This window comes from Prinia subflava, chromosome 9 (assembly GCF_021018805.1).
Source record: "Prinia subflava isolate CZ2003 ecotype Zambia chromosome 9, Cam_Psub_1.2, whole genome shotgun sequence".
In the NCBI taxonomy this organism is placed as follows: domain Eukaryota; kingdom Metazoa; phylum Chordata; class Aves; order Passeriformes; family Cisticolidae; genus Prinia; species Prinia subflava.
In genome coordinates this window covers 23,066,145-23,091,164 of record NC_086255.1, presented here as the reverse complement: position 1 = coordinate 23,091,164, position 25,020 = coordinate 23,066,145, and positions in this window count along the sequence as shown.

Genomic DNA, 25,020 nt, shown 5'->3' with positions numbered 1-25,020 from the left:
ATATTATTTAAAAATTCAACCTGCCAAGACACCAGTTCCTCATCCTCTCCGGGCTTTTCTCCCTTTCTCACCTTTCTCACCGCAGGCAATAAACATTATTCTGTTTCGTTTTCCAAGTGAAATATATACATGCATATAAAGCCACTAATCTTTATTGGCATAATATTTGGTTTGAATACCTTAACCTATTCTTTCCTTTCTCTTTTGCCTCTCACAATTATCTGCTTGTTTGAGACTTATAATGGGCAAACCAATCTAAATTCCAATAAAGGAACCATAATAATCCCAAGCTTACTACCACTATCTAGTTTTTGAACTGCTATCTAGTTTTTGAATATGTTTCCCATTGTGTCTTGTAACAGCTGAAGAACATATAAAGTACTGAAGCTGTAGACATACTAGTGACTTGACCTTAGCAGATTAATTTTAAAGCCATTGCTTTTAATTTTTTCCTGCTTAACTAACTCCATTCTTTATATCATTATAAATTGGGCAGAGTAAGAACTACCACAACAGTAAGAGGTTTTGAAACACTTTGAATTGACAAGGCACCTTTTTTTCCCCTGCAAGATGACTATTAGCTCTTAGATAATGCAAAGAACTTAAAAGAATCTTATTTCTCACTGTTTCTTATATCTAGAGAGATTCTAAGAATTATTAAATATTTTAGTCCCCCACTAACCTCCAAATTGCCTGCAGTACACTCATTTCAGACCATAAGACAGGTGAAAAACAAGATCCCTTTTAACTGCATTGCCAAGTCTTTCACTATAATGCATCAAATGTAGTCTTTGTATAGAAAAGTGCTCTCCTGAGTGGCCCAGATATTGGAAAATAGTAGGTACCCAACATTTCAGTTTCCTTTGAAAGCCTCTTACATTTTCCAAGTAACAGGAAGTAAAAAAATGTCTTTTTTCCTTACAAACATTTAGTGCAATGTAAAGGGCTGTCTGTCTGCATTCTTACCGAAGGCTGGAACAGAGTCATTAAGTCTCCCTGGCTATTAAATACAAAGGCTGGATAATTTCAAACATATCCACATTAAACAAAGGGCTCCTGAATTTTAACTAAGTTTTTAGTACTGTGACAATGAAGCAATAAACACTTTCTTTTCTATTCCTCTAAGCTACTTTCTCTCTTCTTATATGTCCATAATAGAAATGAGAGCAAGTTTCCAGCATTTAAACTTTTCCAAATATGTCAGTGTCACAAAAAGTGTGTCAGAACCGACGTGCATTTGGAGCTCAGCTATCATCCTCAACCAAGAAAAGCAGTAGATGAGGTTAGAGGTAGCCCGTTTGTTTTGCTGGCAATTCATTCCATAGCAAACTAGCTCTATTCACCAGCCCATGAACATCTCATACATTTACACTCCCATTTCACGCTGCACTACATCAATCTAACGCCACCTCTCAAGGGGAACTGTCTATATGCAGTCCAAATGGCTTTTGAGATGAAAAATAAGGGCAGCAGCCTTTTATCTCGGGAGACTTGGGTTCAAACCCTTGTTTAGGTCACAAGTTAAAATTAGTTTGGTGCTCTTGTCCTTCCTCACATTTGTGCTCCTGACAACACTGCTACTCATTCAGGCACCATCGGGTGTGACGGGCAGTCCTGACTCCAAGGCAGGCTGCCCATGGCTACCAAAGGAAAAGGATCCTGTCCGTGATGTGTGTTTACATGGAGGAAAAAAGGGAACCTGAAAGGGGAGGAGAAAAAAGAGGGAAGAACGCAGAGTTCTCATTGGTTTTGGCAATATGAAAAGCCATTTTCTTTCTACTATCCTGGTCTCTTTATTTTAGTGGGCAACAAGCACATTGAGGCAGAGCTGTATTTCTGACTTCAGACAGGGAAGGGCCTTCTTATGTGCCTTGGCTACCTCCAGACCACACATAACACCTGCAGTTTCTCACTGCCTCCTCACACAACAAAGTGAATGGGTAAAATCATACTTTAAACATTCCTGTGACCACGATTAAAGAGCCATCGCTTTTCAGACCTAGATACTGAATCCTTGACATTCAGGATAACCTGATAAAGAGTCACCACCTGTCAGGAATTGTACAACAGAAACAGTCTTGGACTATTTACCTCCGGCTGTCCCTGGTCTCCAGCTTTGAAGATATTCAGTCAGCTAGAAGGAAAGACACTCTAGAATCTTGTTATTCCTGCCCAGAGCTGTCAATCCACACTAACAATGAAAGACTTCCTGTACTTTGTTGAACATAGCAGTAAATCAGTGCCATCTGCATAGAACACAGAGGCACCATCTGCATTAGAAATGTCTCACTGAAGTTCATTATTGCATTATGCCAATTCAATAGCAGCAAATTGCCAGAAACTCCGCTGTACACCCAAGTGCATGTTAATTTTTAGACTCTCCTACTTTCCACTGTATCTAACAGTTTTCCTAGACATAAGGGTATATAAAAAACTGACATGCAATTATAAGCAAAGTGTGTTTTACACCTAAATCCACATAACAAGCTCATCTTAACAATATCTCCAAAGAGAAGAATTTAACCACAACATAAATCCTAATGTGTTTATTCACAATGTATTCCTGTGAGATAAAGCAGGGTTATCCCCACATTACAGATGATAATTGAAGTGCAAGATAGAGTAACTTGCCCAAACCTGTGCAATAGCAGTTCTGAGACAAAGCACAAATTTAAACAAACCAAATTCTAGATTAGCTTCTTTTCCACATTTCTGAGATAGGCTCCTGCTAAAAAATACTAAATACCATTTTCTCAAATATGATATGATAAACAAGGAAGAAGACATGAATGACTAAATTATTTTAAACAGCAATTCAAAAGCATGCAAAATAAAAAGAATCTGATGTGTACCATGAAGGAAAAGACAATCCCCAAAGAAAAGAATTTTATAAGTATTTATGCTCTTCTCTATGATGGACATGAGTTTTGGGGACCAGGGTATGATAGAAATATAGCATAGTTATGATTTTGCCCTAAAACACATTTCCTTCAATAACTAGATTTTATTTTACTTATATTCCCCTTGACCTGCACACGTTTATACATAGTTTCCTGAACAGAACTTAGAGAAAGGATGGATGCTTGTCATATTGACTGACACTCAACTTTGGTAATGCTCCTGCATCTACCCTGTTGGTGACTGAATGCTTAACTATTCACTGCAGGTTTGTGCATACCACTATTGAAAACATCGATATTTTAATGTATAATCTGCAGCTAATTACATGAACCACTGGATATGCCACTTATACTAATTAAACTTCAATAGGCACTATTTTGCAATACATGGCGAGTTCACATGCAACACACTTTCTTAAATAAGGCACTTCTCTAAAGAATATTGCTGGGACTGGTGAAGGGCTTTGCCATCAGTACTGGCTGCAATTTACAGCGAAGGGATATCCCATGATAACAGTTGAATACCTGGGACTGCACTCAGATTGTACGGGTTGGTTCCTGTTTTTATCTAGCCCGGCCTGTTAAGCGTAATGAGACAAACACAGAATTCATGTGGGGCATCTAGACTGAGATGGCAGGGTTACTCCATGTACTGTGCCTTACAAAATTTAGGAATCCACAGTCATCCCTCACAAGCTTTTGTAGACCAGCTTGCACTTCCCTGAAACACTGTTCTGATCCTACTTTGAAACTAAACTTCCACATTTTGATGTGTCATTTTTCTTTATTATGAACATTCAGGGACAAATTTTCCAGAAGTGTTTAGGCACCTAGTGATGCAAATAGGCAGCTTGTGTTATTTTTCAAAATCACTTAGGCAGGTTAGGCAGCTAAATCCCTCTGAAATTAGAGAGAGTCAGGCATCTGACTTACGCACTTCGAAAAATTTAGCCAATGCTTATTTGCATTTTCAGGCTTCTAATTGTTTTGAACATCTGTGTGATGAGTTTTGATTTATTTAGCCTGGTTCCCAGTACGTTACTTTCTCTCACCTGACTGAAAGAGCATACTTCATTGCACACGTTGCAGATTTTTCTTGCAGACCATGTTCAGACAAACAAGTGAAAGAGATGACAAGGGTTTTTTTTATAACTTGATTTTTTTTTTCTTTTTTTTTTTTCTTTAAATAGGTAAAGAAGACATTGTGGAATGGTGGATAACGTAAAAGGACTGTTTTATTCTAAAATCTACTCATTGACTCAATGAGCTTTTTAATAACATTTAGTTTTGTTTAGCACAAAATATGGTGAGGGTTTAAAAGCTGGCAAAATACAAAGCACTCAGTGTATAACTTGATCAGATTATTTTGTTTATCTTAAAACAAAAAGAAAATCAAACTCAGAATTATTTTTCCACACCTAAATGGAGAAATAGTCAAATTTGAGTCAAAATGTAATTAAATTTAAGAAGCACACAATAAAGACCTCATTTTATTGTAAAATATTTTTCTCTCCAGATCCTTGGTTTATAGTTTTTCATTGAATGAAGAACTTCAGGTTATGAAATATTTCACCACTGAAATTTTGTAAGATTGATACGCATATGATTTAACCAGGAAGTTATTCATATTCATATTTCTCGCTAGAAAATATTTTGGCTTTTTTAATTTTAAGGTGGTGTTCTATGGAAAAGGGATTAATCAGAGTATGTCACACTACAATAGGTCCTTTACACCAGCTTAACAGCTTTTGAATCCACTACCAAGTTTCTACAATATCTAATTTAAAGTAGATGAGATCTCAAAGAGAAGTTCCTATAAATGACATGAAGATTTTCATCTTATTTTCTTAAGAGACTGTTTTTGATTTCAGATATATGGTTTTAGTCTGTGACAACTCTGATTTTTTAATTTTCGTTTTCAACCAAAAATACCCTCAAGCATTTTTAAAATATCCTAAAGAATATTTGGGATTTTTTTTCCAAACTGTTATTTTGCCTCTTTTAAAAGAGGATTTTTTCCAGTATACAGTTCTTTTCATTAGAGAAAAGGAAATGAAAGAATTGGCTGCCTCTGATGATTCATAATTGTACATTTGTGGCGTCAATGACAGGATTTTTTTTCTTTTCTAGCAGGCATTAATTTATCAAAGGAATACAAGTCTAAAGCTGTCTTTCAACATATATATGGTGCAGTTTAACTCAAGGTACAAATTTTATATTTTCCTATCTTATATTTACATAAAGGGAACAGTGAGGTCCAAATGTAAGACGTTATATATCATAAAATAATAATCACTCTAATGTGTGGGTGCTGAAGTTGATTACTGACTTAAAGCTTGTAGAATAGATGTACTAGAAGAGGGGAAGAAGCAAGGAAAGATACATAGAATACATCACATTTAATCAGGCAAATACATCCCTCCAGGCTACTTAGCCTGACCTAAGCTTTCCATTGGGAAACCAGAGCTCAAAATAGAATTTTTGCAATGTAATTTCAGGTGCAACAGAGTCACAATATTAAAAAAGCTTAGAAGCTATTTCTCATGCTGTGATTTGCATGGCCAGAGAAGCAAAGGGCAGGCAATGTTGTCCATAACAAATCTATAGTAAAAGAACTTATTTCACTCTGCTCAAAAGCCTCTAATTCCATTTGCCCACAGCTGTATAGTGTGGTCTCAAGATCCATCTTTAATTGAGTCATGTCTTTGACAGGGACAGAAAAAGCTGTCTGAAAAATTACATCTTCTAGGTTTCCCCTGAAAGAGTTTAATATGCCTGAGCCAAAGTATTTGGGTTGAAGACAAGTTTCTATGATTTATAAATTTGCTCCCTTCCTTTCTTTTTCCATGTAAACTCTGATCACCTGCATAGTGGAGAATAAAAAGCAATCTTCTTCTGTGCAGGTGCAGCATCAAGCCTTACCCAGAATGGGAAAATATTTCAAACAAAACCAACTGGAGCTGTTATCTCCTGAACTTTATGTCGTTATTGACACTTTGACAGGAAACACACTAAACAACCTTAGCTCTCAATTAACAATACATTTCATGGGAGGTTTAGATAATTTTTAAATCAAATTTTGTTCAAACACAGTTCTCTAAATATCTTAACATTGCATTAAGGAAGGGGATGACATAAAAAACACACATACCATTCAGCAAAAGATAAAACCAGCCTCCAATACCTGGGGTTTTTTAAGTATCTTGAAATGAGTAATAATGCATCATTTGATCTGTAAATACCAATATCTCTAAGAACTCCTTTAAATTCCTCCTATGTGGATAATGTAATTATATCAGTCAGTGCCACATCATGCTCCCAGCAGCCCTGGGTTTGCCAAAAGATATGTAAAACAGGCTTTTTAATGTCCTTTTAACCTGCTTTATTTTTCACATCCCAATCCCCTTTGCCCCCACTCAGACTCAGTTTATGAGAGACCACACTCAAAGAAATCCTGCTTGACTAGCCAAGGTTCTTTCCCAACCCCAAATCCAGGTTTTATTGAGGACAACACTTAATGCTTATGCTTAATGCTTATGGAACCCCACGTTCAGCTCTTGGCATAAATAATGTAACCATGGGCTGGCTTGGTTGGCTGTGCTTATGGAACTGAAAGCCATCCCACCTAGTTTATCAGGGAGGGGAACTCCAGAGAGGGCAGGTATAGAGCAGGCTGAGCTTGCAGTCAGGCTGCCTAAGGAGCTCCATCCTCAGTTTTCTTCAGAGTCTCTGCATGTCTAACGTGGAGGAGTGACAGCACCTCATCACTACAATTTCCATTGCTTTCTGCTGGCAATCACAGTGCTGCTGTGTCTCCGATTCTGCCACAAAAGATCATTTCATTTCCCCAAGGATCAGAGCTCAAGCAGTTTTTGAAGACAGGTTTGAACATTCTTTGTTTAGACCTTGTTTATCCTCCACATTAACTTCTTTCTGCACAGCACCATTTTCAGTGTAATTGTTTGTGCTACATTCCACCAACTCACCATGCAACTCACTTTTGTAGCAACTGTGAGCCAGAGTATTTTACTTGCAGCAAATTATTTTTGTCTATAAAGTCAGCGTATCATAGACAGCAGGACTGCATATTTTCCTTTCCGATGTAAGTTTTACACAGAACTAAAAGGTGGTTTTTCAGTGTTCAGCATATATAAATGTTTCAGCAATTAGGTATTGCTTTTTACATTTCTGGATTTATATCCTGAGAAGGTATTTGACTTTCCTGCTTAGAGAAGCTTCTCAGGACAAAGTCTTTTCACAGGGATCCCACTTCACTGTTTATTCCAGTAGAATAACAAACCCCAATCAATGTATCATCCAGCCATTATTAATTAATGAATACAAGCATGTACACGTGTATTTTTATAGATATTTTTGTACACACACACAGAGATATGTGCACATGTGAAAAGCTGTCCCAGAACATTTCGGTGTGAAACCCCATACAAACCACTGTAAGCAGCAGGCAGGACAAGTAACAGAAGACATCCTGAATTTACAGACAAGGCTAGGGAAAGGATGTTCAGTGGAATGAAAGGTTGGCTTGGAGTTATAAGTTCATGGGGTTTTTTTCCTCTTGAAAACTTTGGACTGCAAAACGTCAAGACAAACTGTCCCTCCAGTTTATATCTGGCAAACATAGATAAGAAACCCTCACCTTATGACACAGGCATTGACAGGACCAATTCACCTCAAAGTATAAGGCACCAAGGTACTACAATGAAAGATGTAAAAAAAAACCCCATGGCAGGAACTGCAGCTGCCTGATGAGAAGATTCTGACAGTTCTTCTCAGTGATGAAGATTTATTTAGAGGTTCAGGTATTCATAAGTTTGGATGCTTGTCTGTACTTCCTCACTTGTGAATAAATACAGGATTTCCATCATCACATGAAGGATAACACAAAAGGCTGGAGGTAAGAGAGCTGTGGGGAAGATGAGAATCTGATGGTATTTTGATATCCTGCTATTTATTCACCGAAAACCCAGGAAACAAAGGCTGACAGCTTGTTAAGGAAGCAGAACTTAGCAAAGAAAAATTGCATTCCCTGTTGAGATTGATGAAGATTCTAAATTCAATACAAGGTTTTGGTGGAAAAATTAATTTGGCACTTATTTACTACCATCTGTTTCAGATATTCCAAGTGTGAACTAACAACCTATCACTGACACGTGAAGGATTTGAAGCTGTAGAAGTAAACAGTATGGAAGATGATTCCTGCCTTCAGGAAAGACAATCCCTCTCAAACATACCACATTCTAGGCCACAACTATGAATTAAATACAGGATAAATTGGTTAAAAATCATACCAACTAAAACTGTATCATTTCAAATTTAAACTACAATTCTAATACTATTTGATTGCACTCAATATATAACAGTAAACTATTTAAAAATAAAGGGATTGGAAGAAGGGGAAACAAGTACAGAGGAAGCATGCTTAGCATGCCATAGGAAAAAAATCCATTCTGAGCATGTTCAAAATCGTTATTTTCATTGAGGTTCACAGAAACTGAGAAAATGCAGAATTTATCCCAGCGACAAATTCTTCAAAAGATTAGAGAGCAGCACAACATTCTCCACACTACTCTAGCTTGGTATGACAAAAAATGATCAGTGCCAGCCCAGCCCTACATATCAGGCACAAGAGCTTCATTCCCACAAGTGTAAAGAAGGGCAAAGGACTGGATGCATTCTTGATCTCCTGAGTGCTGGTGCTCCTCTTTCTCCCCCAGTACTTCACACATATCCCCTTTGTTCCCTCAAAAATAACCAAACAAAAAAACCTCCACACCCAAACAACACACACACACACACAAAAAAACAAAACAAAACAAAACAAAACAAACAAACAAACAACAAAAAAAAAAAAAACCAAAAAAAAAAAAAAACAACCCTTATTTGTTTTGGATTCATTGGGTGCGTAACTCCCTGGAGTTAACAGGTAATTTGAGTGCCAACTTCTGCTCTGGGTTCACAGAGAACTGGTTTTCTGGGAACAGGAAAGGCAATGAGAGAAGATCCTGAGAAAGATTTCTCCTGAGGACTTGTTGACATTCATCTAAAACATTAAATGGTATTACAAGTGGCATGTCTGTATCATGAAAGATTTAGCTGGCAAAGCCTAATCATCACACACACTATCACCAATTTTCATTTAAATTAGGTATCCAGTCTGATGAAATATGTAAAAGCTATCCAATTAAAAAAGGAGCAGTTTTAGAATTTCAGAAGACAAATCAGAGATTGCATCTGAGAGTACCTAGTGGAAGCTGTTTGGGGAAAGGTCTTGATTGGCTAAAGGTTTTGCAGACAGCTGAGGTTTTGTGGAGTGGCTTGATATAATGCCTAAAAAAGGAAAATGAACTCTAACTACCACATGTGCAGACAGATCTCCTACTCATAGCTGCACCTGCTTCTCAAGAAAATGCCACCTAAAGTAAGACACAAATTTAAGAGCTGGTGTGGGTCTGTCCCTTTTTATTTAAGAGCTCTCTGCTCTCTGAGAGGTAACAGGAGCATCAATTTTTTTGTGTTTACTCTATTTCAGTGATGAGTACCAAAATGCAGACAGAACTTTGCAAGGAGTGTAAATAGGTCTCAATCCCATGGATTTACAAATGAGGGTGATGAATCTGCCAACAAACCTGAAGGTAACTGCCCAGCACACACTTAACAAGGATCTAGAGGTAACCAGATATCCCATAAACCTGACAGCAATAGTCACAAGTGCCACATCTTGTAAGAGTGGCTTACAGATCACAAAAGTGAATCCAAAATTGTCTTTGTTAGAATTACGGGGGGAAATTAAAGTGGGAATATTATGATCTTAATGACACTAGGAAGGCAGTTCAAAAAGTTACCTCATATTTATCTTATTGTCCTACTATCTTTCAGGCATCTTTAATTTCATTTATTTTGTTTATCTTTCTTCAGTATATCTAACTTATTTCTTTATACAGCACTTCTACAAGTAGGAAGAGTAAATCACCTAATATGTCACTGCTATCTGAAGTTTTTTTGTAAAAGGCTTCTAAAAGGATGTAACTGAAAACAGGAATTTTAAGTCTAATAAAACTTTTCTGCTATATTTAATACAATTTCATTCATGTCATACACAGCATGCTTGATTGAAATATCAGGTGTTTTTATCCCTTCAGCTGAGGGGTGTCTTGTCTGTTATAGGACTGCTTTTGTCTTTCAATTTTACAAGTTCCAGACACAGCTTATAGATCACATTCACTAAGGCATTCAGCCATTTAGGACTTTGCCAAATTGCACTGCTTCAATGCAGAAGTTACTTAGCTTAGATATATCTTAGAAGTTAAGGTTCTGTTGTCACATTTTTCTTTTTCACCTACAAGTAGTCCTGTTTATTCCCAACTCAGCAGCCAAGCTATTGATTAGGCTGGCTTAGGTCAGCCCACCTTGCAATTCTAGCCTCAATCCTTGCATTGTTTTCCAATAGCTAGCTTTATTGATTTCACGTTCTTGGTTTTGGCTTTAGGATCTTGCTTTTAGCTTTAACTCTGTCCTGTGTTCTTTGCTCAAGTTTTATTTTACTGTTACCTCAAACTGTCCAAAGAAACTGCAGTCAAATGTAAAGACGTGTCTGCTGGGCTAAAAGGAAAGAAACTAATTTAGGCAGCAGTAAAAAGGCACACGGCCTGTCACACACTAGTTTCAGAATACATATTTTTCAATCTAAGTGCATATTATGCAATATCAAAAGCAATCTTCATAATAACTATTGTACCATTTCTCCTGCTCTACTAAAACTTTAGAGAATCACTGATCCTCTCTGCATAGCTCACTTGGTGACCTTTGATATCTGAATTCTTGGAATATTTTCTATTTATGTGGATTAATTAAAGACAGCAGTCCAATTTTTTACCGTCTCACATTTTGTTGAATTACACTTGTGCTGAGAAAACAATAAAATATCATTATTCTTCTTGGGTAGAATTTTACTCACAGTGTCCTATGGGGAATCAGGCATACAAATCAGACTTGAGGTGTTTCTGTGAGACCCCTACCTGCGAATCTGAGGGCAGAATGGGACCCTTACAACACGGATTGTTCCAATCTGTGAATTTGCATTTTGCAAAAAATCCAGTGGCAGTTACTTTTGCAGTTCTGTATTACGCTTCTGCAGCTGAAATTAGCATTCTCTCAGTGCATTTAGTTTGTTCTATTTATTTTACTGAAAAAGCATGAGAGATTTGTGTGTGAATAGTCCTAAATATATATATTTTCATTGAACTAAAATATTGTTTGGGTTGGTCAGTAAAAGCTTTCAAGAAATGCATGCTTATGGAAATGTTTATTTCTGCAACAAGAAATATTCCATTATTTGTGTTGCTGACAGTCAGCTTTGTTGTAGTTCCAAATGAAAAAGGGAGTATGTTGATTAGAGAAAATACAGCTATGTTCCATCTTCCTCCCCTGCTTCAGTAAGAGAAGAGCATTTGCATATTAATTCTAGGACTGAACAGCTGCATTCCCTAGAAAGCTCCATTCATTGCAGCACTGAGCCCCTGAAACCAGGCAGGAGGGAAAAAAAAAAGAAAAAGAGAAAGGAAAAAAAAAAAAAAGAAAGAAGCAGGCATAAAGCTTAAGGTAGAGAGAGACACTGATTTTGCAATTCTTTAATTCCAAAAGGAGCACTTTTCATTTTAAGGACTGCAAGCAGACATTGCCACATGGCCTATCACAAGAGTACTCCAACCATCTGATGGGCAAAAGGCATACTCTTATTTCCATTTCACAAAAACACAAAGAGAGGCATAATGGGATTATTTACTAGGCTTAGAAAACTATTTACCTGTAAATTTAAGTCTCTATTCTATGTAAAAGCCAGGTGATATGCCCAGGATTACACAAGAGCCATGGTACAGTCAGAAATAATTTCTCTAGTTCCCACTTCCATGTCTTACCCTTCACAATACAGATTCATGCCTTTGTCTTCTCTGCTGTTTTGTTATGTTACATAACTTTAAAATATACTGAAAGCAGAGGTACAGAATTGTTTTGACAAGAACTGCAACCAAGGCTTTGGTATGTTTTGCTCATCTGTAAAAATCTGTGAAGATGGAAGACAAAGCCTTCTGTGAGGCACTGAGCATTAACAATACCATAAATTGCTATGTTTGAAGCACAGAATAATATTGACAGCAAGAAAAAGTTATAAATTCTTGTCAAAGCTGGATGCCACTCATGTTTTCTAAGTCTGTGAACTGTGTCTGCAGCTGGTGATTGCCTCTGTGATCAAGAGATGTGAATGACAATAGGTAGTAGCCTCCCACAATGCTTCAGAGGGAAGGATTGGTGGGAAGCAGGAAAATCTCACTTCACTCACAGCAAATGTCATACTTAATCTTCCTGGAATCACAAGTGTAAAGTCAAACCAGAAATGTTATATTAGAATAGACTGGCAGATCTTTTCTTGATGAGGGTCTATTAAAATACTAACACTTGACATTAGAAAATACAAAATTATTCAACTGAAGGTGCAATCCTGGAGATATTTCACTACCAACATCGATATGTCCAAGCAGATGAACAGGGACTAGTTTTATGATCAATGAAGCTGTAAAGTTTCACAGTATATTTATCTAGTTCAAGAAGATCTCCTGCTTCCAAGTTACTTTGGCCACTGACATCTATTCCTTCACATACAAATGCCCCAGAGCCATGTGGCAAATTCAGTTAATGCAATTACACAGGCTAAAAATAACTCTCCAAAACACTGTTGGTTTTGATTCAGTCTGCCTCAATTCAGTCTTCAGTGTTCTGCTTAATATTTACTATCAATGCAAGCAATGACAATAAAATGCTTCATCACAATGTTTCAAATTGTGCTTCATCACAATGTTTCATTGCCATATATCAATGGTTTAGGGAGAAAAAGAAGCATTATTGGTCTTACTAAATATCATAAATGCCTCCTGAACTTAAAGTTAAGGAACTGGGAGACAGCTGTCCAAGTTACAAGTAGTAACTAAATGTCTTTAGCAGGTCTCCTGCCTCCTCCTCAGCAGGTTCACAGCCCCCAACCATATTTGCCTGGTGTCCCACCCAGCCTCGGAGAGCTCTGTGTGATTCACACCCTGCAATGCATGGTACAATGCCATCTTTTCTACAACTCACAGAGTCCCCATCACAATATCTGATTATCTGTTTTCTTCAAAAATGTGTGCTATGTACCAGCAATGAAAACTAGGAGCTTGCTCGGCTTCCTTCTAGAACTTCCAACAGCGTTTTTATACAGACTTACACTTAGTCCTCCTCCCCTGTATGTTTTTCTTCTTCTAAATTAGAATTTAATGGAACTTTTAAAAGATAGAATCCTAAGTTAAAGGCAAAATAACATTTTTAAAGCTTATTCAGCTGCAGCTATGAGATCACACGGTAAACTACCAGGAACGGAAATCATGCAGAGGAGAAATGTCAACTCGTAACAGAAAATGTATTTGAAAGAATTGTGGTTAAAAAGAAAAAGAGGGGAAAGTAAAAATAAAAAGAACTCTAGCATTTCCAGAAATGCTACCACTTTATGTCAGCCTTCTAAAGGACTCAGATGAGCTCCTGTCCCACAACAGATTACATGATTTGTAAAGAAAACACTTTGTCTTTGCTTTTTTTCCTCTTCTCCCATTTTCTAACAAGAGCTCCTGCCCAACTGGCAATTAGCAAGAGCACTAATGGTGTATCACACTGTGTTCAGGAAAGCAAAACCAGCCATAGAAGAGAAAAACCATACCTTCTGCAGAGTTCTTTCACAAATGGTTTTCGTATTTGCTAGTGTTCACAATGCAGCATTCCATCTCCTGGAGCATTTTATTGTGAGTAAGAAAGGTTGCTGTAGGACTTCTGCCTTGTTAACCAAAGCCACCAGGAGTCAGTAGGCCTCAGCTCAATGCACCCAACAGACACGGTGCCAATTCCACAGTTCTGTTCCTCTTCAGTGTCACCCCTGTGGATTTAAAAAGAGCTGTAATGATTGTGACTGTCACATTTGAAAATCGTACTCTACATTTCTGCAGAGCTCTTCCATGAACTTTCTGCACAAAATAATTTCAACAGCTTCAGAGTAGAGTATGACAAGAGCAGGAACTTTCATTGAAATGCCTCAACTCTGTAGCATAAGCCCAGCTTGAAAAACTTCAGCATCAATTACACTCTAAATACACAGAATTTTAATGTCTGGAGCAAGTTTGAATTTTCATCAAACATAAGGTTCAAGTGACGGCTGACTGAGCAGTTCAAGAGGGCTTCTTTTAACTAGAATACCAAAAACATGTGTTGCCAGAAATTTGGCCAGAAATAACCATTTCCTATGACATTTAAATGAAAGACTTTTCTTGCCCAAAGTACTCTTTTCACAGTCACAATACCAGCCTAGGTCTAATTAACAGCATTATTTCACTATTTATTAATATATTGCATAGCTCTTAGAAGGTGAACTAATACTCTCAAAGAAAAACAGACTGATTTTTAAAAATCTGTTATAAGGATAAAATTTTATGTATAATCAGGTTTTTATGACTATACTATAATAGAATTTTTAAAAACCCCTAATATTTCAAATCTTGAAGAAAATCTTGAAGTATTCTTCATCAGTATTAGTTTCTGAAAGTATTAATTTTACTTAAAAAGTCAAGAGGTCATGGGCAAGTTCCCAGATAGTAATTTAGTTTATTTTTGGGGTTTGCTATGTTTGGATTTTGGGAAGCTGGTGGGAGGGAGGGCTTTACATTTGTTATTGCCCTCAGGAAAAGAATGTACCAACTGTTTCACAGTTTCACATCTTAAGCTTCCTGACACCTTGCAGGTGTTTACTACTCCTAAAAGACAAGATCAAAATTTTATACTTTTAAATTTTTTATGTTTTTATACCTTTTCTTTTCTGGGTAATTCATGTTTAATATATGTTCCAGGTGGCTAAAAGGAAAGTATATAGTTTGGCACAGACCCACCACACACTTTTGTCTTGCTGAAGACAAGCATACTATATTTGTGTCCTTTGCTTAGCTGAATGACAGATTTATATTGATGTCAGAGAATGAACAATTAAAGGAGCTATCCTTAGCTGCAACCTTATCTGAAAGATATTAGAGAGGACCAATCACATAAACCAGGACTAAACTCCTGCCAGGCTTTTGAACTGAAGCCACTGAGCTAACTGGCTTTATGCACAGAACTAACTACGAACTAAACACCCCTTTGCTGTTACAAAGCAGTATTTTACTGCTTTCCCCTGACTAATCCAGATGTCCTGTATTTACCTGGTTTGGCAGAGAGGAAAGAACTGCTTGAAGCACCACCTTTTTCTCTGCTCTACTGCCCACTTTCATATGCAGGACACAGTTCTCAAGCTAAGGGTTGACTTCTGGTCAAACAAGTATAATCACACTTTCAGTTTCCACATTAAGATAGCTGGACATAAAAAAACCTTGGATCTGGAAACAGCACAAGTGCCAGGAGGCAGAGTGTGCTAGCTCCCTCTCAGCACTGCTCTGATACAGCTACCTGGTAACTGCAGGGTAAGCACGCATCTCGCTTTCAGGAAACTGCACACATACTCTTGGGGCTTTTTGGTTTTTTCTTTTCCAGGCTTGAATGTCAGAGTTTACACTCCTAAAACTTTGGGAAAAGGGCTTAAAAAACGCAAGGAAACTCAAAGAATCAGGAGACTATCATATCTACACATCCTAGATGATGTTAGGCAGAACCGTGGCAAGGTGTTCAACATCAGAGTAAATACACTTTAGGGAGCTAAAAGGTCAGGAGAGATGCAGAATCCTCAGCATCCACATGAATAAGCCTGTTCTGTTGAAAAACCTGCTTGTCAGGTACCTCACTTGTCTGTTTAACCAAGCTCCATGGTACCTGAGCTGCACTAAGAGGTAAGTGCCAGGAAATCAGTGCCTGGGCTCACATGCAGATCAAACATTTCCCCAGCTGACTTTATCCACCTCATTTCTGGGCTGTTTTCAGGTTAGTGTTCTAAAGGGCTCATATATTTAATATGAAATGAATAGCAAATAATATCGTCTTTCTTATCACAGTTTTCATACCAGAAATAACTGTGGTACACAGATTAAACAGAAACAGGAGGCTACAGAAAGATATGTAATGTAAAAACTACAGACAATCATATAAAGATTATAATCATATTAAGTTATATAAAGATTATAAAGCCCTGGTACTACTCATTGCATTTTTGCCACTGTCAGCAAATCAAGGTTATGGTTGTGAAGCCCAAACTCAACTGAAACATAAAAACAAGAAAACTTACAAATATACTGGAAACTCAGACAGGTCTTGAGCTTTGATCTTAGTACAATACAGAGATTTTGAAGAGCCATAGAGTTATAAAGGACTTCAGAGTATAGCCACACTCAGTTTAAATGCTACTAATGCAAAAAAAAAATCTTTGGAATCCCTAGATTAGAAGAATAGTAAGATTTGAATTTATGCAAATAATTAAGCTTGCTTAATGCTTTAGAAATAATCAGCTACAGCAGTGACTTCTGACTGAGTTGCAAAGTGCAAAAGAGATTATATGCTGAGGCACTGCAGATAGGTGCTTCCCAGTGCTCATTCACTTGTAAACACTGGATATTTCTGTAAAATTGACATGTTTTCATCCCTTCCAACTGATTCATTACAGCCCCAGGTCATTCAGGGCTAAGGAAAAAAATCTATAGCATTTATAGCTACCTCCCCAGTTAGTTTCAGAAAGGTGGGAATATTTACTTGAAAGCAGAAATTTTCACAGGCTATATGCCTATAAAATCAACATGCTGTGTCTTCCCCCCAGTCACAACCTTCAAAAACCCCTATGTTCCTATTTTTCAGAAATTCTTATTTACTGGAAATAAAAAGTCAAATCAAACTTGGAACCAAGCAAATTACCTGGTTTCTGTGTACAAGATGTAAAACTGCAAAAGGAACTCTACAGGTGAATTAGTATTCTCCCCATTATTTCACAGAAATGCCTTTAACTTTGTACAAAACTTTACATGTAACTCCAATTTTGTTGCTCAGTAAATAGCAACCCTACAGCCCTTGCCAAAACATGATCAGATTTTCTTACTAGATTACACATGCCTTACATTACCAGAAGTCTCACAGAATTCTTTTTAAGCACATGAGAGTATTTTCATGCTAAATTACAATCTCATTTAAAGTGAAAGGATTATAACACAAAACATGCGCAGACGCTGTATAAAATTATTGAGATACATCTCAAGACAAGAATGCTTTTTCTCTTTTTCTTTTCTCTTTAAGAAAAGTATAAAATCTCAACCTGCTTTTAGGGAGCCTGATTCCTCAAGAATACATAATCTGTGAGTGCACTCAGGTCCAGCTGCTGGGATAAAGGAAAGGTGACTAGTGCTATGCTCAATTACCCTTGTGCTACTCCTACTTCTCATTTTTCCTAACACATTTTTTCCATTTCAGATAGAGAAAATCTAAAGGTAATCATTTCTTTTCACTGATGTTTCTGGAAAAACAAAACAAATTTATAGTCAAACTTTCAGAGCCTAATGGAGCAAGCAGGAATAGAAGTTAGATGTGGGTATTTCCCAAGTATACCATGCTATTCCTACTTTGCTACTCATCCTCTCCTCCTGCCTTGGGGAGCTGTACAGAGCCTGGAGTGCTGGCCTTGCCAATCCACTCGAAGCTTAAATTCAGCAACTCTTTTGCAAGAAAGATTTTGGAAATGCAAAGTAGTTGATGTTTATTATTTTCATTAAAACAGACAACATGAGCTAATAATTTTTATGACACTTTGACCCAGGATTAGTTGATTTCCAATACAATAGGAGAATAAGGCAGCAATATAATAAGGAGCACAAAAAGGTGAAATATAGAAGATCTCAACATATCTGAATGTCAGTGCAAGTGAATGTTTGCATTCTTATACTAGGTGAGATTTAATTCTAGAATTCTTTATCAGTCACAGAGTGTAGAAAGTTTAGAGATACTGAAGGAAGTCTATTACACAAGGGATATTAGTACCTTCTGAGAACTCAAAACCAGCCTGAAAGAAGAGCCAGATCTAACTCATTTAATTCTTTTTGCCCTTATAAAGCTAGAAACTGTGATATCAAAAGAGGTAAACAGGACTCCCATCCTCTGAATAAAATCTCAGGAAGCAAACCTGAGGGCATCTTATCACAGCTGTCAGTGACAAGGCAGAGAGAAAGCCTGTAGGCCTGGTTGTACTGCTGCTATCAACTGCAAAATATCAGCAATTTTAAATGTCTGAAGTGCATGGTGTTTGTACTTTAGTACTGCATATACTACTCCTCTATAATCATTTAGAAATAAGTCTTTTATCTTTGTTTATTTCATCTGTAATCTGAAACAAACAGTGTTGCTTGCTGTTGTACTAATAAAAAATAAAAAAATAAAGGACCATTTAAAAAAAATTTCTTCCATCCCTAAACTTTGTCTCACATAAAACTCTGAATATATGTTCTTTCACAGGGTCCTCTGACCTAACCTGCCACAACACAAATGACATTTTTTTCTGATTAGAGTGATTTGTGTCCCAAATAAAACTTACACTTTTCCTTCTGTCATGAAATACATTTGATTGCACTCATTTGAGGCTTCCCAGGTCCATCTACATCTCTCAACATATCTAACCTAAATACTAGTGGCTTTATTGTCATACTGTAAAGATACTGTAACGCAGGAGAAAAAAAAAAAAAAAGCCCTGTTGTAAGCCTGCATATAAGTTTGTAAAGGTGTCAGAGGCGTAAGATGTGTGATTTCATCTCCACCTCAGAGTAACTTTCAGAAGCACGCCCTGTTTGGTATTGCCATGTGGCAAAAGACAACACGATGGCAGGTGTCAGTGTGGCTCAGGATCTGGGGGCAAGCTTAGACCAGGACTATGTTGTGACAGTCTTGGGGAGGTGCCCCTGCACCCCGCAGGCCGAGGCCGCTGTGTGGGGTCAGTGCCACAGGAAATGGCGGCAGCCGCAGCCTGGCCCCGGCCCTGCGTGCAGAGTGCCGGGCTCCCCTCACGGAGCCAGCCGGGCCCTCAGGGAGGGGATATCCCACACAGGGTGCTCAGAGTGCAGCACTGCACATCACTGCTGCGGGCTGAGCTCATTACGTACAGGCTGCACTATTACTTTTCTGAAGAAAAGAGTGGGGCTACAGCACTGCAGCATCACTTTGCATTACATTTCAGGAGAGCTTTTCCATCTTTTCTACCAATTGATGTTCAAGCTTCTTCCATTCCGTATTATTTTTTGATTCTTATGTTGAGGAGCATCGAGCTGGTCTTGCCACCATTTCCAAAGCAGGTTTCATACCTGCAATGTGGTGTAAATTACGGTGCAGGGGTGAGGGGTGCAGTGCGCTGGAGCAGCCTCTGGGCCAGCACAGCTTCAAAGGCCACAAACAAGCGCTTCCTTTCTCTGCCCCAGAGAAAAGGGGAGAAAAGACAAAAGCTGCAAAACTTGTTAAGAAACCTCTCAAACCACACATCTACTAGTTATACAGATCCCTTTACAAGAATACATAAACACCAAAGTCCAGAATGACTGAGGGAATGGAAAGGCATGTTACCTGTTACCTCTGCCACAAAGAAAAGGCAGCAATAGGTCTTTGGCGTGGATTTCAGTGCTTCAAAACACTAAAATCATGCAGCTTAGAAAACACAATGAGGAGAGCATAGCAACAGACCATTCTTTTGCCTTAAAAGACCAGAAAAGAAAGAGAGAGGCCCCTTTCAGGCTGTAAAGAGAGCATCTCTACAAAAAGTTTTAGTTAGCACCCAGCACATCCAACACTTATATGAAAGAAGGAAATTCCAGCTTGAAAAGCCAATTAACTTCTTTTCCTACTAATGAAATTGATCTAACCTAAACCAGATTATTTGGTTTGATGGTCAGAATTTTAACATATTGACTTTGAAGTCTGACCTCTAACAAGTTTCTAATATGTCAGCTCATGCTGTCCATCCGTACCATTTTCTAATGGTTCAAATCAATAGGATATTTTTTGCTTGTTTTAAACTGTGTTGTGTTTTCGTGCTTTAAACTGCCAGATAGCTAGATCAGGTTACAGATGTCACTCAGTGCAAAATCCACCTCTTACAGATGACAGTCACAATAAAAACACCTCTTCACACATAATGAAGAACAAATAGAAGCACAAATAAACCACAGTTTGAGGAAATTTAAGTCTTTTAGACCCCTCTTGATCAGAAACATTTGTGTAACATCAAAGAAATAGTTTTGCTCAGCCAGTCTTATGTATCATTCACAGTACACACATGCACAGAGGGATAAACTACACACCTCTAAGAAGCTTTTTCTTTTATTTTACAGGTCCTGTGACCTGTCCTGCACACTGCAGCACTCGACGCAAGCAGTGTCACTGACAGTGTTTCATTTATTTTTATGATACTCCTTATCTCATCCCACCTACCTAAGACCAGAATACCTGGGCTTTTATTTGTGCACATTTGTAAACAGCTCCCTGGCTAATCAAGAGAAGCTGCTAATAGTACTAACACAGAAGACACAGAAAAGCTATAGAAGAGAAAAAGGAAGCCATCTCTTCTGTTCTGTTTGGGATAGGCCATGTTTCCAGTCCCGTTAGCAAGTACAATTTTAGATAAAATAGGATGGAAATTCATAATCATAAATCATTGCTGAGTTCTCAGACATTTCAACATGAACTAAGCTTTGCATTGCCATTATGAAATCATAGAATACTTCAGGTTGGAAGGGACACACAAGGATCATTGAGTACAAATGGAAATCTGGAAAGCTTTAGTTTGTACCACTGTGCTTCATGCAAAACAAGAGAGAGAGAGAGAGAGAGAGAGAGAGAGAGAGAAAGCACAGAGTATTTCTTTAAAATGGAGTAAGAAAACATAAATGGTTTGTTGTGTTCATTGTTTTTTAGAACCACTTTCTCTGTTCCACCAAATTCATTAAATATTACTTTTGCAAAAACCATAGTGACATTGTCACTACACCCTTGAAACAGAAAATGTTTCAGCAAGTGGTAAAACCTCATTGTGAAGAAGAAACAAAAACTATGGTTCATTTCTATCACTTCCCCATCTGTCTTAAAATTTATTGCAGGTTCTCCATTTTCAGTGATAAGACCCACACCTCCAACAGCTCACTGTTATAAAGCAAGGCTTCTGTTCAAGCAACTGCTTAGATAATCCATGTTCAGAAATTAGGTGGGATTGAAAATATGGAGACAAGAGGCAGGTTGACATGCAAGATAATGGCCTGATAGCACCTTCCTTTCCATTACTGCTACCATTTTTTCACACTTACTACTCTTTTAAACTACCCCTCAAAAACTGGATGTAAACTGAAGGAGGGATTCTGCTGCAAAACAGGGACCAGACCAGTGATCTGAAATTAGCAGATGGCAAAACAGAAGAAAAGGAGAGATGCAGAGGGTTCTGTGGAAGAAAACTTGTTTCAAAATTCCCTTTTCTTACTGAGATGTTCATGGCTCTTGCAGTGCAAGATAAACTCCTCATCTTACACAATCATCATACTTGTTCTGTAGCTCTGTAACATCTTTAATATAAACCCCAGAAGTTATAGGAATAAAATTACACCACATTTTAGTTCTTAAAAAAAAAGTGAACAGAAGCTTTTGTGTCTCCTTGTCACAGAATTAAAAATAAATATCCAAACTGCAGGTTCTGACCGTCTTTACTATTCTTTTTCTCATGCTAACTAGAAAGTCATAAAATCCATGCAGTCCTTTGAAGCTGACCTCCTTCATCACATTAAACTTGAAAGTCAAAGGCTATGGACACATTATAAAAGAAAAATCAGAGGTTTGTATTTCATCATTCAAATGGATACCAACAAAACAACATTGCTGATTCTAAACAATAACTAAAGTGAAAATTCAAAAAATACCTGGCAATACTTGTCAGAAATCAAAAGCAGCTACAGGATCTCTGAACTGAGCAAAAAGAAATAATAAAAACAGATGTTAGAGCAGACAAAATATCCTGGGTATAGGAAATGAGACACAGCAGGATCACGATATTTTAATCGGTCACTACTTATTTTCTGGTTCTTTTCATTTAAATAATGCATTCTGAAATTTGCAATCTCCCTCCCTTTGCCTTGGTGAACACACAGACAAATCACAATTTTGTCATATTAATTACTGCCTTTAAATGAGTTTACAGAGGGGCATTATACCAGCAACAACCCAGCTGCTAACACCAGAGTCCTCAAAAACATTTAGAAGGAACAGTCTGGACTTGCTAATTTATTTATTTTTGCCAAAAGAAGTCTAGCACCAGCAGTTCTCTCAAGTTTTCCTTTTCTCAAGTGAACAAGTACATGAAAAGCAAGGAAACTGGAGAGAAATGCAGTCTGAGTGGAAGACATACAAGAAGTGACTAGAGACTAATCAAATAGTACAACTGTATCTATTACAGTGATTTCCTGCATCATTGTAGTCCTCTCCTCCCTTCTGATGCAGCATTGAAACAGTTTGCCCATATTACTTTCTTCTCTGCACCTAGCTGGTACCTCCTGTACCAAGTTTTATAAAATAAGATCTCTGAGTTACTGTACCAATTTTCTTTCTATTAGAGAGGTACCATCTTCCAGTGGTACATACATGCCCACCACAGGAGTACACAGAATACAAAAGCAAGCAGTAGACTCTGATAGAACAGGAGTAGAAAAAAAAATCTGCAGAAAAACATTCCCAGAAGAATCCAATTAGCAATTTTTTCCCCCACTGATTAACCTAAGGAGAGCCAATTAAGCATCAGAAGTAAGAATAATAATTGAACTTACTGGAATACCTATGTACTAAAGAAACATTTACTTCTGTCAGCAGAAGGCTACAACCAATTAGATTTACAAAAATAGGTTTGAATTCCAGCCCTTTTCCCCTTGAATAAGTCCAGCATACTTGTTGGAGCCTCTTGAGACACATAGGTGCATGGAGCAAACTTTCCTGACGTGTAATTAAATTAACTGAAATAAATTACAGCTCTAAACTCTTGATAAAATAAAATAAATCCCAAACTAAAACCCCTTTTTAGGGTTCCATTCTTTGTATCATCATCTGAGGGGTTTTCTCCTCTGAGCATCTGGGAGCCATCATGTCAAGCTCCGGATATTAAATGTACATGTAGTTCTCTGCAGGCCTAATGAGTTACAACAGAGGTCATATTCTCCACTGCCCAAATGTAATTTGAACAATTCCTTGCAACAAGAGTTGTGACACACCTGTGTATAAACACTTCTGACAGTAAAAATGACAGTAAATTTTGCTATTTCTCTTCTTTTTTACAGCAGAAAGATCCAGAATGGCAATGTCATTTCCCTTACCACTGCTAGTATCTGTGACTTTTTCACATTTACTGCTCCAAGTAATTTTTTTCTGAGAAAGTTTCATATATTTTCACAGTAAAAACATAAGATCTGAAATGTAAAATATATTTTGAGAGCTTGGAAACAATCCAACTGCTTCTAAGCAGTACTCTTAAGCCTTGAGATAACAATAGGTTTCTCTAAACTATAAACAGAATGTTGCTTTTCAAGTAACTTTTTTTTTCTCTGCTATAACAGTGAAATTAAGATCACATCCCATATTTCAGGAAAAAGAAGAAAACATATTCAAATATTGTTAGATTAAACAAAGCATATGGATAAATGCTAACGCTCTAGCATGGCAGGAAGACAAGCTGAACAGGATCACTCCTGCCAAAACCATTAGCAAATTGCCTTACGGTGATTGGCTTGGCTGCGGGTCTTAGGTTTTATGAGTTTGGGATTTTTTTTTCCTCCTCTGCTTTGTTTTGGTTTTGACTTTCTTTGAGGATGGAGGTATTGGGTAGGGGGAGATCAGGGAGTTACATTAATACACACATAGCTTGCAAGTTAAGTAATTTCTTCTGAATATTTTGCTACTTAAGTACATCTGGCTTTGTTTAATGTCAGCTTTTTTAACTGAACCACATTTTTGCTGCAGTAATCTACAATACAGTCATGAAAAGCTTGAAGGAAGCAGAGGCTAAACACAATTCATCCATTTCTGCCCATTTCACACCGCTGCCACAGTCACTGACTGTGTAAAAGTATTTTTGTCTCTCAATACTTTCCTGGAAACTGGCAAGCCAGATATTATAAATATATTACAAACATGCATGCACGTACGTACACACACATTTTCACACCATCTATCTCTTTCTGGTTTTCAGCAAGTGCCCTGTTTCTTTGCTGTTTAAAGAATTTTTCTGCATTCTCCACTACGTGACATCATTTGCCATTATGTATATCCCCTGCTGGAAAGCAGCCAGCACAGATTTTTTGTGAAGCCCCTTCTCCTTCTCACCACAAACCCAGATTCAAGCCCTTCCTTGAAACACTTAATCCTTCTGCTATTGTGAACTGAACATTAGGGAGGAATTTGAAGCCATGACAACAGCTTGCTTCCTGAAGACTCTGCTCTGGGCCACTCTGGAGGCAAATCCACTGCCCAGGCCAAACAGTTCAATGCACTCAATAACACAGCTTCTCCTCTCTATGGGGCACTGGATTTAATGCCCTTCATTTAACAAGGGAATCTCAGTGTCTGAAATTTGGGTTCACCTCTGTTAAATGCATGGATGTTCAGCAGTTGCTTTGGAGTTTGCCAAAGCTTCTAAAAGTTCCATCTTTCCAATTTAGGTAAGATAAATTGGTATTTCTGACATGGTAAATTCTGGAGAGTGAAGATTGTGCAGAATTGTCTATTTGCAGCATTTAGATACTTCTGTTTTGTCGATTTCCAAATGGTTCAAATTGTAGAAATTTAATCACATCTAAACAGAACAAAAGCAATCCACAAAATCCAGGCAAACAGCAGCTTAAAAATAATGATAATAAAAAGAAAAAAGGCAAAAAATATGATGAGAAAGCCTGTAACCACAAGTTCTAATTTCAGAGGCAGTATGACAAAAGTCCAGAACACTGCACATTAACAGATGACAAGAAATTCTTGGATATACAACATGTGATTCAACCTGCAGAATTTACCAACATGTGGTTTCTCCAAGACACCTGGCCTTTCTGAAAGGATCACATACGTGTAA